General features: G+C 39.1%; 1 long non-coding RNA gene across 1 annotated transcript; it reads right to left on the bottom strand.

The window, feature by feature from the left end:
• Positions 1-9113: 9113 nt before the first annotated feature.
• LOC116750412 lies at positions 9114-12755 on the bottom strand. Its single transcript, XR_004349012.1, has 2 exons — positions 12550-12755; positions 9114-11754 (listed from the first exon to the last, which is right to left on the bottom strand). It is a non-coding gene; the product is annotated as an uncharacterized LOC116750412 (long non-coding RNA).
• Positions 12756-13042: the final 287 nt, after the last annotated feature.

Raw genomic sequence — 13042 nt, 5'->3', positions numbered from 1 at the left:
TTTCACCAATCGACAGATCATCCAAAATGAAAATAAATAGGAAACACAAGCTTTAAAGGATACATTAAACAAGATGGACTTAATTGATATTTATAGGACATTCCATCCAAAAACAACAGAATACACTTTCTTCTCAAGTGCTCATGGAACATTCTCCAGAACAGACCATATCTTGGGTCACGAATTGAGCCTTGGTAAATTTAAGAAAATTGAAATCGTCTCAAGTATCTTTTCCGACCACAATGCTATGAGACTAGATATCAATTACAGGAAAAAAATCTGTAAAAAATACAAACACATGGAGGCTAAACAATACACTACTAAATAACCAAGAGATCACTGAAGAAATCAAAGAAGAAATTTAAAAATACATAGAAACAAATGACAATGAAAACACAGCAACCCAAAACCTATGGGATGCACCAAAAGCAGTTCTAAGAGGGAAGTTTATAGCAGTTCAATCTCAACTCAAGAAACAAGAAAAATATCAAACAAAAAATCTAACCCTATACTTAAAACAACTAGAGAAAGAATAACAAAGAAAACCCAAAGTCAGTTGAAGGAAAGAAATCATAAAGATCAGAGCAGAAATAAATGAAATAGAAACGAGAAACAATAGCAAAGGTCAATAAAACTAAAAGCTGGTTCTTTGAGAAGATAAACAAAATCCATAAACCATTAGCCAGACTCATCAAGAAAAAAGGGAAGAGACTCAAATCAACAGAATTAGAAATGAAAAAGGAGAAGTAACAACTGACACTGCAGAAATACAAAGGATCATGAGAGATTACTATAAGCAACTATATGCCAATAAAATGGACAACCTGGAAGAAATGGACACATTCTTAGAAAAGCACAACCTTCTGAGACTGAACCAGGAAGAAACAGAAAATATAAATAGACCAATCATAAGCAGTGAAATTGACACTGTGATTAAAAATCTTTCAACAAACAAAAGTCCAGGACCACATGGCTTCACAGGCAAATTCTATCAAACATTTAGAGAAGGGCCAACACCAATCCTTCTCAAATTCTTCCAATATATTTCAGAGCAAAGAACACTACCAAACTCATTCTACGAGGCCACCATCATCCTGATACCAAAACCAGACAAAGATGTCACAAAGAAAGAAAACTACAGGCCAATATCTCTGATGAACATAGATGCAAAAATCCTCAACAAAATACTAGCAAACAGAATCCAATGGCACATTAAAAGGATCATACACCATGGTCAAGTGGGGTTTATCCCAGGAATGTAAGGATTCTTCAATATATGCAAATCAAATATTAACAAATTGAAGGATAAAAACCATATGATAATCTCAGTAGATGCAAAAAAAGGTTTTGACAAAATTCAATACCCATTTATGATAAAAACTCTCCAGAAAGTAGGCATAGAGGGAACCTACCTCAACATAATAAAGGCCATATATGACAAACCCACAGCCAACATCATTCTCAATGGTGAAAAACTGAAACCATTTCCTCTAAGATCAGGAACAAGACAAGGTTGCCCACTCTCACCACTATTATTCAACATAGTTTTGGAAGTTTTAGAAACAGCAATCAGAGAAGAAAAAGAAATAAAAGTAATCCAAATCGGAAAAGAAGAAGTAAAACTGTCACTGTTTGCAGATGACATGATTCTATACATAGAGAACCCTAAATATGCTACCTGAAAACTACTAGAGCTAATCAATGAATTTGGTAGAGTAGCAGGATACAAAAGTAATGCACAGAAATCTCTTGCATTCCTATACACTAATGATGAAAAATCTGAAAAAGAAATTAAGGAAAAACTCCCATTTACTACTACAACAAAAAGAATAAAATACCTAGGAATAAACCTACCTAAGGAGACAAAAGACCTGTATGAAGAAAACTATAAGATACTGATGAAAGAAATTAAAGATGATACAAACAGATGAAGAGATATACTATGTTCTTGGAGAGAAAGAATCAACATTGTGAAAATGACTCTACTACCCAAAGCAATCTACAGATTCAATGTAATCCCTATCAGACTACCAATGGCATTTTTCACAGAACCAGAACAAAATATTGCACAATTTGCATGGAAACACAAAAGACGCTGAACAGCCAAAACAATCTTGAGAAAGAAAAATGGAGTGGGAGGAATCAGGCTCCTGGACTTCAGACTATACTACAAAGCTACAGTAATGAAGACAATATGGTACTTGCACAAAAACAGAAAGATAGATCAATGGAACAGGATAGAAAGCCCAGAGATAAACCCATGCACCTATGGTCATCTTATCTTTGATAAAGGAGGCAAGAATATACAATGGAGAAAAGACAGCCTCTTCAATAAGTGGTGCTGGGAAAACTGGACAGTTGCATGTAAAAGAATGAAATTAGAACACTCCCTAACACCAAACCCAAAAATAAACTCAAAATGGATTATAGACCTAAATGTATGGCCAGACACTATAAAACTCTTAGAGGAAAACACAGGCAGACACTCTATGACATAAATCACAGCAAAATCCTTTTTGACTCACCTCCTAGAGAAATGGAAATAAAAAAGAAAAATAAACAAATGGGACCTAATGAAACTTAAAATCTTTTGCACAGCAAAGGAAACCATAAACAAGACAAAAAGACAACCATCAGAATGCGAGAAAATATTTGCAAATGAAGCAACTGACAAAGGATTAATCTCCAAAATATACAAGAAGCTCATGCAGCTCAATATCAAAAAAACAAACAACCCAATCCAAAAATGGGCAAAAGGCCTAGACATTTCTCCAAAAAAGATATACAGATTGCCAACAAACACATGAAAGAATGCTCAACATCACTAATCATTAGAGAAATGCAAATCGAAACTACAATGAGGTATCACCTCACACCAGACAGAGTGGCCACTGTCAAAAAATCTACAAACAGGGGCTTCCCTGGTGGCGCAGTGGTTGAGAGTCCGCCTGCCGATGCAGGGGACGCGAGTTCATGCCCCGGTCTGGGAAGATCCCACATGCCGCGGAGTGGCTGGTCCCGTGAGCCATGGCCGCTGGGCCTGTGCGTCCGGAGCCTGTGCTCTGCAACGGGAGAGGCCACAACAGTGAGAGGCCCGCCACAAAAAAAAAAAAAAAATCTACAAACAATAAATGCTGGAGAGGGTGTGGAGAAAAGGGAACCCTGTTGCACTGTTGCTCGGAATGTAAATTGATACAGCCACTATGGAGAACAGTATGGAGGTTCCTTAAAAAACTAAAAATAGAACTACCATATGACCCAACAATCCCACTATTGGGCATATACCCTGAGAAAACCATAATTCAAAAGGAGTCATGTACCACAATGTTCATTGCAGCACTATTTACAATAGCCAGGACATGGAAGCAACCTAAGTGTCCATTGACAGATGAATGGATAAAGAAGATGTGGCACATATATACAATGGAATATTACTCAGCCATAAAAAGAAATGAAATTCAGTTATTTGTAGTGAGGTGGATGGACCTAGAGTCTGTCATACAGAGTGAAGTAAGTCAGAAAGAGAGAAACAAATACTGTATGCTAACACATATAGATGGAATATAAAAAAAAATGGTTCTGATGAACCTAGGGGCAGGACAGGAATAAAGACACAGACATAGAGAATGGACTTGAAGACACAGGGAGGGGGAAAGGTAAGCTAGGACAAAGTGAGAGTAACATTGACATATATACACTACCGAATGTAAAATAGATAGCTAGTAGGAAGCAGCTGCATGGCACAGGGAGATAAGCTTGGTGCTTTGAGACCACCTAGAGAGGTGGGATAAGGAGGATCGGAGGGAGATGCAAGAGGGAGGGGATATGGGGATATACGTATACATATAGTTGATTCATTTTGTTATACAGCAGAAACTAACACAACACTGTAAAGCAATTACACTCCAATAACGATGTTAAGAAAAAAAACAAAAAAAAACCCCCAAAACTGCAGGGCATGCATTCTTTTCAAATGCACATGAAACACTGTATAGGAGAGATCACGTTAGGCCACAAAACAAGTCTCAATAAATATAAGGAGACTGAAATCATATCACGCATCTTTTCCAACCACAACAGTATGAAACCAGTAACCAGTTGTAAGAAGAAAACTGGAAAACACACAACATGTGGCGACTAAACAACTTTTCAGTAAACCACCAATGGTTTAATGAAGAAATGAAAAAGGAAATAAAAAAATACCTTTAGACAAATGAAAATGGAAACACAATTTTCCAAAATCTATGGGACACAGCAATAGCAATTCTAATTGGGTAGTTCATAGCAATACAGGCCTGCCTCAAGAACAAGAAAAATCTCAAACAATTTAACTTTCCATCTAAAGGAATTAGGAAAAGAAGAACAAAGCCCAAAGTTAGTAGAAGTCAGGAAATAATAAAGATTAGAGCAGAAATAAATGAAATAGAGGCTAAAAAAATCAATTAAAAAGATCCGTGAAACTAAGAGCTGGTTCTTTGAAAAGATAAACAAAATTTATAAACCTTTCGCAAGACTCATCAAGAGAAAGAGGGGCCCCAAATAAAATCAGAAATGAAAGGGCGGAAGTTACAATTAATACCACAGAAATACCAAGAATCATGAGACTACCACAATTACACCAACAAACTGGACAGCACAGAAGAAATGGATAAATTACTAGAAACGTACAATTTTCCAAGAATGAATCAGGAAGAACAGAAAATCTGAACAGCCTGTTTACTAGTAATGAAATTGAATCAGTAACCAAAAACTGCCAACAAATAGAAGTCCAGGATCAGACAGCTTCACAGGTAAATTCTACCAAACATTTAAGGAACAGTTAATTAATACCTACCCTTCTCAAACTGTTCCGAAAAACAGAAGAATAAGGAATGCTTCCAAATTCATTCTACGAGTCCAGCATTAACCGATCCAAACCAGACAAAGAGAGTATAAAAAAAGAAAATTATAGGCCAATATCACTGATGAACAAAGATGCAAAAACCCTCAACAAAATATTAGCAAACTGAATTCAACAATACATTAAAAGGATTATACACTATAACTAAGTGGTATTTACCCCAGGGATGCAAGGGTGGTTCAATATCTACAAATCCATCAATGTTATATATCATATTAACAAACTGAAGAATAAAAATCATATAAGTAGCTGCAGAAAAAGCTGTTAAGAAAAATTCAACATCCATTTATGATAAAAGCTCGCAACAAAGTGGTTACAGAGGGAACATACCTCAACATAATTAAGGCCATATATGACAAACCCATAGCTAACTTCATACACAATACGGGAAAGCTGAAAGCTTTTCCTCTAAAATTGAGAACAAGACAAGGACACTCTTGCCACTGTTATTCAACATAGTTAGACATCCCAGTCAGAGCAATCAGACAAGAAAATAAATAAAAGTCATCCAGGGACCTCCCTGGTGGTCCAGTGGTTAAGACTCTGTGCTTCCACTGCAGGGGGTGTGGGTTTGATCCCTGGTTGGGGAACTAGGATCCCACATGCTGTGCAGCACGGACAAAAGCCAAACAAAAAGTCAACCAAATTGGACAGGAAGAAATAAAACTGTCACTATTTGCAGACAACATTATACTATATATAGAAAACCTTAAAGATGCCAGCAAAAAGACTATTAGAACTAAAAAAAAATTTAGTATAGTTTCAGGATACAGAATGAATATACAGAAACCTGTTGCATTTTTATACCTTAATAATGAACTAGCAGACAGAGAAATTAAGAAAACAATTCATTTGGAATTGCATCGCAAAGAATAAAATACCTAGGAATTAATTTGCTCAAGGAGGTGAAAGACCTGTGCTCTGAAAACTGTAAAACACTTATGAATAAAATTGCAGGCAACTCAAATAAATAGAAAGCTATTCTGTGTTCATGGATTGGAAGAATTATTATTGTCAAAATGTCTATAACACTGAAAGCAACCTACAGATTCAATGCAATCCCTATCAAAACACCCATTGCATTTTTCACAGAAAAAGAACAAATCTTAACCTCAAATAGCCAAAGCAATCTTGATAAAGAAAGGTTGAAGGTATCATGGTCCCTGATTTCAAACTATACTACTAAGTTCCAGTCATCAAAACAGTATGGTACTGGCACAAAAACAGACATATAGATCACATGAACAGAATACACAGCCCAGAAATGAACCCACACTTAAATGCACAATTAATGTACAACAAAGGTGGCAAGAACACAAAATAGGGGAAAGACAGTCTCTTCAATAAGTCGTGGTGGCAAAACTGTAGAGTTATATGTAAAAGAATGAAACTAGACAATTTTTTTACACCATGTATGAAAATAAACTCAAAACAGATTAAAGACTTACATGTAAGACATGAAACCACAAATCTCTTAGAAGAAAATATAGGCACTATGTATGATATTTCACATCAGCATTAGCAGTATTTTTTTGGATCCGTCTCCTCAGACAAGGGCAACAAAAGCAAAAATAAACAGGGAATTCCCTGGCGGTCCAGTGATTAGGACTCTGTGCTTTCTGTGTAGGTTCAATCCCTGGTCGGGGAACTAAGATCCCACAAGCCACATAGCACAGCCAAAAAAACCCCCCAAAACCAAAAATAAACAAATGGGACTACACCAAACTAAAAAGCTTTTGCGTGGCAAAGGAAACCATCAACAAAATCAAAAGGCAACATCCTGAATGGCTGAATGGGAGAAGATATTTGCAAATGATATGTCCAATAAGGGGTTAATATAAAAAATACAGAGAGAACTTATACAACTCAATATAAAAAAAAAGAAACAATCTGATTAAAAAATGGTCAGAGGGGGCTTCCCTGGTGGCGCAGTGGTTGAGAGTCCGCCTGCCGATGCAGGGCACGCGGGTTCGCGCCCCGGTCCGGGAGGATCCCGCGTGCCGCGGAGCGGCTGGGCCCGTGAGCCATGGCCGCTGGGCCTGCGCGTCCGGAGCCTGTGCGCCGCAACGGGAGAGGCATGGCAGTGAGAGGCCCGCGTACCGCAAGAAAAAAAAAAAAAATGGTCAGAGGATCTGAATAGATATTTTTCCAAAGACATACAGATGGCCAACCAATCCATGAAAAGAAGCCTACCACCACTAATCATCAGGGAAATGAAAATCAAAACCACAATGAGATATCACCTCACACTTGTCAGAATGACTTTTATCAAAAAGAAATAATGAGTGTTGGTGAGGATGTGGAGAAAAGGGAACTCTTGTGTACTGTTGGTGGGAATGTAAATTGGTATAGTCACAATGCAAAAGAGTATGGAGGTTCCTCAAAAAATTAAACATATCTGAAGAAAACAAACACACTAATTTGAAAAGATTTATCTATCCCTATGTTCATTGTAGCACTTACAACGGCCAAGATATGGAAGCAACCTAACTGTCCCTTGAGAGATGAATGGATAAAGGAGCTGTGGTGTATATGTACACATATACAATGGAATATTACTCAGCAATAAAAAAGAATGAAATCTTACCATTTGTGACAACATGAATGGACACAGAGAGTATTATGCTAAGTGAAATAAGCCAGATGGAGAAAGACAAATACCATATGGCTTCACTTACATGTGGAATCTAAAAAACAAAACAAATGAACAAACATAAACAAAACAGAAATTCACTCACAGGTACAGAGAACAAACTGATGTCACCAGAGTGGAGGAAGGTGGGAAAATGCACATAATAAGGGAAAAAGATTAAGAGATACAAACTTAGCTATAAAATAAAAAAGTCACGGGGATATAATGTACAGTGTAGGGAATATAGTCAATAATATTATAGTAACTTTTTGTGGTGATGGTGACTAGACATTGCGGTGATCACTTTGTAATGTATAAAAACATTGAATCACTATGTTGCACACCTGAAACTAATATTCTTTTTTTTTTTTTTTTTTTTTTTTTTTTTGCGGTACACGGGCCTCTCACTGCCGTGGCCTCTCCCATCGCTGAGCACAGGCTCCGGACGCGCAGGCTCAGCGGCCATGGCCCACGGGCCTAGCCGCTCCGCAGCATGTGGGATCCTCCTGGACCAGGGCACAAACCCATGTCTGCCGCACCGGCAGGGGGACTCTCAACCACTGCACCACCAGGGAAGCCCTGAAACTAATATTCTAAGTCAATTATACTTAAACTAAAAACAAAAAACATTAACATATCCACAAAAAAAAAAAAGGCACTCTTAGAAGGCAAAGAGTGAATCCTAATGTAAACTATGTACTTTGGGTGATAATGATGTGTCAATGGAGGTTCATCAGTTACAGCAAGGATACCACTCTGGTAGGGGATGTTCATAATGGGGAGGCTATGTATGAGTAGGGCCAGGGGGTAGATGAGAAATCTAAATTTTTTTGTGACCCTAATTTTGCTCTATAAAATAAACTCTATTAAGAAAAAAAAGGCAGGGGCTCCCCTGGTGGTGCAGTGGTTAAGAATCCACCTGCCAACTCAGGGGACATGGATTCGAGCCCTGTTCTGGGAAGATCCCACATGCTGTGGAGCAACTAAGCCCATGTGCCACAACTACTGAGCCTGTGCTCTAGGGCCCACGAGCCATAACTACTGAGCCTGCATGCCACAACTACTGAACCCGCATGCATAGAGCCCATGCTCTGCAACAAGAGAAGCCACTGCAATGAGAAGCCGGTGCACCACAACGAAGAGGAGCCCCCATTCGCCGTAACTAGAGAAAGCCCGCATGCAGCAATGAAGAACCAACACAGCCAAAAATAAAATAAATTTCTTTAAAAATAAAAAAGAAATTCTTTTTTAAAAAAAGGCACTTATTCCAGAAAATTTTAAAGCTGTAAGTAGAACCCTTACTGAGACCTCATTTAGTTTATGTTCATTTAGTTGCTATTCCAGGTGGTTTTTACTATTTTTTGTAAACTTTTCAAGCAAACTAGTTGATTACAAAGCAAAATTAGATAAATGTATCTTAAATTCTATTACACAATAAAGTCGACTTTAAAGATATACTTTAACAAAGTTTATGACAAAGATTCTAGATTTATATACAATATCCTGTTACCTGATCATATTACCTCTCTAATAAATTGTATAAATGCTCACTGGTGATAAAAAACAATGTTCACCAATATGTCACATGCACGGTTAGTGTTTTATTCTTTGAAGAATGGTTCTGAAACATCACACTAAGTCAGGCTGAAAGGTAAAGTTTAAAATAGTTTTATAAGGATATAACATGTACTGACTGTTCACTCTACAAAATCTTGATCATAGAGCCTATGATACACTTAGTTAGCAGCAGCACCCAGGTTTTCCAAATAGTCATCATTTTTCTCTTGTCTGCATAGACTTCTTCTCATTGGCTGCCTTCTGCTTTTGCTGCATGATCTCAGAGTCCCTATATGGGGGGAAAAGGCTGTAAGTTGTTACAGGAAAACTGATTTTATGTTCTCATTTGTTTTCTATAATAATCCATTCAGTATATTAGAAAACAATTTAAAAGAAGATACAAACTTTCATGTCTTTCCATTTTCATGGACGGAGATAGAATGGTGAAGATAGAAGGTGAAGAATGGAAAGGCTTTGAAGTCAGATCTTATTTTGAATACAATCTGTACTGTTGTCATGACCTTGGATAAATGACTTCCAAGTCTTTTCAAAATTAGAGTAATACATATCAGGTTGTTCTGAGGAACACATACATACACACACACAAACACACACACACACACACACACACACAAGCACACCATCTGACATGAGGCAGCTATATGTAGAAATAATGGCAATTAATCTTGGTTGTCAACAAAGTTAATTCACTATAAATTTTTTCGTGAATGAAGGGGCATTTCAGAAGTCTTCTAGATATCCTAAGTGGTACCTAGGGTTAGAACATAGATGTTATGAATCAATTCAGTTTCTTACAAGCCAAAAAGCAGGATATTCAGGGCATTTTCTTAACCCTTTGTGTCTCTGGCTGAACCTTCACATACTGTGAACTAAAACCAGATTACCTGGGCTGGATGGTCCATGAGCCCATATTAAAAAATATATTAAATGGCTATGTATTCAACACCTACTATGTGCCAAGCACTTTGCTGGCTCTGGATTAAGTCCCACGACAACTTTGAGTTATTGTCTCTGTCTCAGATTTTAAAAAAAAGTTAAAGGCTTAGAGCTAAATAATTTGCCCCAAATCACACAAAAAACTAAGGTCTGTCCAATTTCAAAGACCAGGCTCTTTCCTATGTTGTTATTGCATATATTTAGTATTAGATTTTAATTCAGGATGAGTAGCTCTGTCCGTGTTAGTAGACATTTCTGAGAGGCCAATAGCAAAAACAAGGAATGAGAAGGAAGGAAAAACAAGACAGCTACAAAAAAAATGAGGTATCCTGAATAAAAACAGTAATAGTTATTTTTCTGTTTGTAACCAAACTCTGCTGTGCTTGCTGTGTGATCTTAGTAATGTTATTGAAGTTCAGAGCCCCAGTCTCTCATTGCATGTATTGGGGCTAATAGCACTTTTCACAATTATGATGAATAGAGGTAAATATAGAGCATCTAGCACAGAGCTTTGTAAGCAGTGGGTAGTCATTAAGCAGTGACTATCACTGAGCCAAACTACACTAAGTTTCTCAATAAAAATATTATTTCAGGGTTACTGATCTGTACCATTCCACTGATTGGTTCACTTCTACTCCAATGTAAGTAAACAAATTTAAAGCAAAGCTTATCACTTTAACAATAAATGTCATAGAAAGACAGTGTGAAGTGATAATTAAGGGCTTCAACTTCATTAAATTCTGACTGCATATCAGAACCACCTGGGGAGCTTTTAAAGTCAGGTTTAACTTAAGTATAATAAAATTTACCTAGAGCACCTTTTAATGTCCAGCCCCACACCAGTTAATTCAGGGCTGGGTATAAGGCACAGGCTTGAGCAGACATCAAGTTTTCCCAGGTGGTTCTAATGTGCAGCCAGCCTTGAGGACCACAGAGAAGCCACGATGGAGCCTGTGTAGTCAATTCTTCACCTGGCCTCCGAGTTTCACATGAACAACAAAATTTGATTTTAGAATAAAATGAAATTTGGCTAACTTTTTTTAGAAACATGAATGCTTTTTTTTTTTTTATGAATGCTTTTTTTAAAAAAAACTTAAGCTGTAGACTCAAAGTATTGATATTTCTGTAGCAGTTTTGTATTGTCACTTGTATGTCAAGGCAGTGCACCTGCATTCTCTCCAATCCAATGGATCTTCAAAAGTCAGTATAACTACATATACTTTGTGTCTCTTTCAGAAGTTATCAATATAATTGGTGACCTGTCACCCAGAGTAGTATGAGTAGGATGTCTGCTTGGGAAATGTTTACCCTCAGCACCTAACAATGCCTTGCACATGGAAGCTAAATGAAATTCTTATGGTTGTGGTGGAGCTACATGAGATTCTCTGCAAGACAAATTATAGCTTGAGAGCTTGAAATTCTTCATCCATGGGTTGCGATAATGACTATCGCTTATAATTTTAGTATGCCTGGCACACAACAGATATGCAGCTGTTACCCCTTCCTTGCAGGCCTAGTTCTACTAAGGATTTTAAAACTGCTTTCCATTCTCCAAAATGAAAACTTCTGTGACTTGAGAATTCCTTTAGCATAACTCACCTCTGTTTCCTCTGAGAGGCAGTCAAGCTATCCTCTTTTCTTTTTCCCTTACTAATTTCCTGGGATTTCTTCATGTTTTTCTGGCGGGCAAGTTCTCGTTGATTTCCACCTACAAAGAGAAATAGTGATGTTATTTTTCCATCTCCAAAATTAATAATTCCATTCTAAGGGTCTTATTTAAATGCATCTGAAGTTTGCTTTTTGAGAGATAAGCCAGCAGAGTACTGCACTGAATGTTGTTCCGGGGATCTGACGACAAGGAGGAAGCTTAAAAGTAAACACTAAAGTTCCTAACAGTATCATGATACCAGTTAAGGTGTTCACTGGCTATAAACACCATATCTCTTAAAGGAGGCGTTCCAATCGTCTGTCTCTATGGGCCAGTATTCCAAAATAAGTTCTGGCTTTTGAGAGGTGTGGGTGGAGAGAGAAAGATACACCACAGATTACACCTCGCACACACGTTGGCCCATCATAATTCAACTGTTAAGCGAGCATTACAGATGCTTGTAAAACATTACCTTCGAGGGCCAAACAAAAGAACTAGAGAGGAGACTTAGAGTTCCCTGTCCTCCTTAGGCCTCACGACCTTAATTAAGTATTAAGTACCAGCTATAAACCACCTCCAGACCAGGATCCCTCCCGGGGCTCCACACACCTCACCACCGGGGAGGTGTTCCTTACCGTGTAAACTCGCACCCGAGGGGCAGGCACCTGCCCGACCTTTCAGGCCGGACCGGAGCCAACCGTCCCTCTCCCTCTGCTGACTAAAAACCGGGTCACCACCGCGCCGGACGTAAGGGGTTTCACCAGCTGGCCCCAGCCTGCCCGCCCGCCGCGCCTTGGAGCTCGACTTCCTCGCCGGACGCTCCCCGCCGCTTCCCCTACCCGTCCGCATACTCACGGGCCATGTTGACCACCGGACCGAGCCTGGAAAAGAGCGACTCGGAAAAGCAAAGACTTGTTCGCACGCTCAGCGGCCGTCCCCACCCGTCGATCTGGAAGCCTAAGCCCGCGCGGGCCCTCAGCAGGGACACGCCTGTGCTCGGTGGACAGCCCAGCCCAACGAAGCCAGACAACAGCAGTCGCCGTGGCCGGCGAGTGACTGCGCGTGCGTGGCCGGTGGGGGGGGCGGGGCGGTGCCCGACTAGGGCCCAGGAGCCGCAGCTCCGGGGTTAGTCATCCGCCCCCGGGGCGTTTCGGCCGTGCAAGTTTGCTAAAGTCGGGAAAGCGGCCCTGTGTCTGAGCGAGGCATAGACGTGTGTGGATTTTCCCTCGGTATACCGGTCACTGGGACTTAGCCAGCCCCTATTTTTTTGATAACGACGTTAAACGCTACAATATCTAACTTTTCGAAAAGGAAAGTTAGCTTTTTTCATCCCGTTGCAGAGGCGGGA

Source organism: Phocoena sinus, chromosome 3 (genome assembly GCF_008692025.1).
Source record: "Phocoena sinus isolate mPhoSin1 chromosome 3, mPhoSin1.pri, whole genome shotgun sequence".
NCBI classification, from domain to species: domain Eukaryota; kingdom Metazoa; phylum Chordata; class Mammalia; order Artiodactyla; family Phocoenidae; genus Phocoena; species Phocoena sinus.
Note: the sequence above shows the minus strand (reverse complement) of the source record. Positions and strands in the feature narration are given on the sequence as shown.